Genomic DNA, 5,000 nt, shown 5'->3' with positions numbered 1-5,000 from the left:
GTAAAGAAATGCCATATGCCAAATTTACGATGGGTACGTAATATCTTGGCCACCTTGATATGATAATGCTAAGGAGTGAATATGTTGTTAGATACAGAAAGAGATAAACTATTTCGAGCATTTTGACTATCTCATTTTGGCAGTCTTGCGCATCTTTCTGAAAGTTTTGCCAAGCGTTAAGTGAGTCGCTGGGCCGAACGTAATGTGCAGCTTGTCAACTATTTCAAGTAGTCATCTTTTAATGGATTCACCAATTAACTGCTAACCGCAGAAAAGAGGAAAACTGAAACTTCAATTGAAACGCTTCTGCAACCAGGTGACCATGTGCCCATATTTCCAAAGTCCTGAAACTTTTTATTTTGAATTACAAAAATCCCCCTGTATTGTTAAAACAAAAACCTTTCACCGCACAGCTTTTCACAAAAGTGCTGATTGAATTCATTTTTCGGAGCCGAAACGTTTTAGGAACTTATGAGAAACGGGATCCAGGTCTGCCCATGTGATGTCTCCTTGCATATTACAAATAACGTATCAGAACAGGTATACATAGTCATATCAAGAGGGAATCTGAAATACTAACTGACATTTTAACATAATGAAGCTGTGTAATGTGAATCTTCACAACGGACGATTTGTGTAACGGAAACATGATAACTGATTGTTAGGTCACATAGCTTTCATTTTTCAGCACCACAAAACAAGGCTACGGAAATATAATAAACATAACATGACCTTCTTTCAAACCTGACAAACCACTATTTTCTTCTTTTCTTTCACAGGACATTACCCCATGAATTATTTCACACCCTAATTAACAGCTTTGAAGCAAAAAAAGTAATTTTAGCTTAACTCGCATCCTTACCATTGTCTTTAAAAAAATAAAATAAATAAAATAATAAACAGATCCCTTTTAAGGTGCTGTTACACAGTGCAATTTTTTGTGCAACTGGTCTGGCAACGCCATTGCGACAAGTTGCATAAAACATTGCACAGCCAGAGTAATTGTTCAAGTTTCCTAGCTGCAAATATAAACGATTTATTTTTCTCAACAACATATACTTGTTCCAAAAAATTTCTCCTTTGTTAACAGCACGAATTATTGACATTTTTTTGCAAATGAAAAGATTTTTATAAATCGGAGAAGAGCATATGCAACAATTAGAACAATATATGAACTATCGTAACACAAACGCAAGCTCAAACATGAATAGGAATGCTACCGTACCCACAAGGCTAGATTCGCCGTTATGTCTTGCATCTTAAAAAGAAACGGTTGGACACGTTTCATATGTGCGTGCGTTTCGAATGCATGTGTAACATTTGCGTAACATTCACACGAAAAGTCTTCAATGTCAACAACAATGTACTCTTTCTTGAAAAAACACTTTTAAACACGTTGAATGCATGTGTAACATTTGCGTAACATTCACTTGAGTCCTGCTGGTGTGATTTAATGCCTTTCACTTTTTGCAAAGTACACTGGACGCCCTTTCAGTTTATTAAGATAAAATTGAAAACGATGGCTGGTTACCGCTTCAGAAACAGACGTCTGTTGATTAAACATGAAATCTGACTATTCATGTTCCCTCGCTGCAAACATAAATGATTGCTTTTTCTCAAGGACATATAGCATCGACTCAGTTTTAATTTTCTTTTTCTTTTTTTTTTATTTCAGTAGGTAAATAAGCTTTTCAACCATTTTTGTCTGTTAAAAAACAGGGTTAAAAATAGTCATGTTTGTCATGAGTTGTTGGAACAGAAATCGAAAATCTGCATGCTTACTTAGAGTTTGCAGTACAATCAAGAAATAAATGACCCCCTGAATAGACTAAGTTAACTACAATGAAATAAGGTACCAATAAAATGCCTTTCTAATTTTGAAATTCACTATTTAGGTTGCAGAACCTTATTGTAAGTATTTGCTACCGTACCAAATACCTATTTTATGTAGCAAATACTGACCATTGTTATTGGGTACCGTAGCAAATACCTACCGTCACGTCGCAAATACCAACCCACCGTATTTGGTACGGTAGCAAATACTCATTTAAGTAGCAAATACCTACCAGTCAGTATTTGTTACCGTAGTAAATACCTAACTTTGGTAGGAAATACTGACGTAAATCTACCTCTCTCTCTCTCTCTCTCTCTCCCTCTCCCTCTCCCCCCATAGGTATGATCAGGCACTTTGGTAACATCTTTCTCTTTTCGTAATAGCTCCGCTTGTTCAGCATCGAAAGTTCTGAATTTAATACCTAGAAAGCACAAATACATGGGCTTACTGCTGGCCAAGTTTCAGTAAATGCCACATTAATCTGTCAGAAGTAAGGATAAATAGTGCTCAAAAGGTTACAAAGTAGCCCTATGTCATGGTAAGGTTAAAATTTAAAGCTATTTTTCGACTTTTTCCACCAAATTGTAGCTATTGCATTACCATTCATAAGCCATACCATTCTCTCGATAACCACGGCACTTCAGAAAACTGAAATTGGGGTTTCCAAACTTTTGCCGTGTATGTCTTTGACGTTTTATGTCAATGAAAGGTTTCACGATTCGGAAAAAGCCCTTTTTTAAACAGCGACTTTGAAAAATTAATTTCCCTGGTTACATCTCACCAATATTGACCAAATCATGTACAGTAATTAGGGTAACTATCTGGCATTGTAACAAGACAGTTTTGACGAAAATAGACAAAGATTCAAATTTTTTACGAATTTTTTTACGTACCCATGTCTAAAAACCAGCTAGGTTACAAAAGCGCCCCATTTGCCGTATCTTCCAAATGCTAACTTTGGCATGATTTTTCGAGAGAAAGCAAACATAATTTATATGAAATTGTTTAGTAACATGAGAGTAATAAGTGACCCAAAATTGGCATTTTACCTTTAAAACGGGAGGGAGCTAGAGCTTCTTAAACCGTTTCACTAACTTGACGTATTTCACTGTGCGCAGTTTAATTAAGGGTATATGCATTGAAAACTTTTTTTCCATTCATTTCAATGATGAATGACGTCTGAAACCTAAAATATAAGTTGTTTTTCAAATAAACAACTAGCTTTGAGCAGTTTACTGGGGATAGATAAATCAATTTTATTTATATAAAATCAGTAGCCCTGATTTAATGAGCTTGAATCGCGTAATGAGATGCAGGCCGTGTACGTGCGTGAGGGGGGCTTAATGATAATTTATTATAGAAGGGACGATGTATTATAGACCTTATTCATAAATGGCGGCCACATTTATAATTCTCATTTTAGAGCAAGAATTCTTTTCAATTCACTGTATGGTATCGAGGCTTGATAGGCTAATTTGCACTTGGACAAAAGAAATATAAATTGACCGCCATTTATGAGTAAGGTCTATTGTTGAAACTTTTTATTGCTGAATATTGCATGTATGTGTTGTAGTGGAATTATAGAGCCCCCAGATTTCAGCTGTACGCACAGGCGTATGTGCTTATATGGATGTTTCTCTCCTGTTACGTTATAGCCTATTTCTGTCCAAAGAAAGACGAGCCAGTTGTTACTCGGCTTCACAAACCTTTTTAAGAAGCATTTCCTTTATCAATCATCTCATCAACTGTATGGGAAAGCTTTCTACTTCGGTGCATGGGCTAAAAAGAGGTGTGGTCTTTCCTTTGTTGACAACCACGCAGACTACCTGGGATACCACCATTGTTACGACAAGTTTAGAAACTGTTTTAATATTTCGGCTTTAAACGTATTTATTTTACGATACAGACTAATCTCGGCTCAACTGCCTTTTTCGCTCATCATCCTTGTTAAACCTCTCTAGCATGAAAAAAATATATTCGCCGGGTGGAAATGGGGAATAGCGCCAGGAGAGGTCATGTGACTAGCTTTGCAGGTACTGCCCGAATTGTACTTTGTACTGCACGAGGTTTCTGGTTCTCGAACTTCTAGCTTCGATTTTGGCTCAGATTAGCTTAGCACAAGGAAAGCAAAGAATATCCGACCTAAAAGGCAAGCTTCGAGTTATGGTTATCGGGAAGTTTTAGCTTCATGATTTTATCCGGGACTAATTGTCTGCTATAAATAGGTTTGTTTGCTTTTAATAGAGTTCAAAGAAAAAAGCTTTAAACCTGATGAAGAAATAGTCTAAGAGTTTCTTAAATTAATTTAATTTTGAATTTTTAGAGCAGCGGTGACACTATTGATGTGTCTATTATAAAGATGTTATTTACCTGGTACAACTCTAAGTTTGAGATACTGGAGGTAATGATTAAGATCATGATGGTTTTTTTTATGTACAATAAGTGCAATTATAAAAAATGTTAACAAGCAGAATCAAAAGGCTTCATGTGTGAGAGAGTTAAATTTAAATTTAATGTCATTACATCAATTCATTTAAGTATGAAGCGAATCTAAAACTGAGTAGTGCTGAAGGTGATTTTTGTTGTTGTTGTTGTTGTTGTCATTATTATGTCGTAGGCTTTTGAATTTGTCTCATTTATCAGTGATTGCCCTAATTACATATAAACCAGATCTTTATTCATGTCATCTGTTCTCCTTTTTAGCCAAGAGAATTTATAGCTGAACTTCAATCCCACGAGTCTGAGTCACCAGTAAGTTGTAAATTATACAAATAGAAGTTGTACTTCAACAGACATTATTAATATTTAAATATTGAATTTTTTTTGTATTTTGTTTGTAAATGACTCCACTCAGTTATGCAATCATATATCACAACATTAGAAAAAAAAACTTATCCTCCCATCGCCCTTACAAAAGACATTAACATTAAATAGCAAGTACAGATCCCAATTATTTATTTGTAGTTATCGTCTTTTAGGAGGAAATCTCGGACAGTGTATTAGATGAGAAAATGCAGGTTGAGGTAATTAAACACTATTTATGATTTTGTACAATATTTGTTCCCTGCTTCTTGTGATTTATATGTTTAGCTTGTTTGATACAGACAAGTTTTGTTCATTTTCAAAATATCAGTGTTAAAATTGTGCCGCAACGTACAGTTTAATC

The sequence above is a fragment of the Montipora capricornis genome, chromosome 7 (assembly GCF_036669925.1).
Source record: "Montipora capricornis isolate CH-2021 chromosome 7, ASM3666992v2, whole genome shotgun sequence".
In the NCBI taxonomy this organism is placed as follows: Eukaryota; Metazoa; Cnidaria; class Anthozoa; order Scleractinia; family Acroporidae; genus Montipora; species Montipora capricornis.
Note: the sequence above shows the minus strand (reverse complement) of the source record.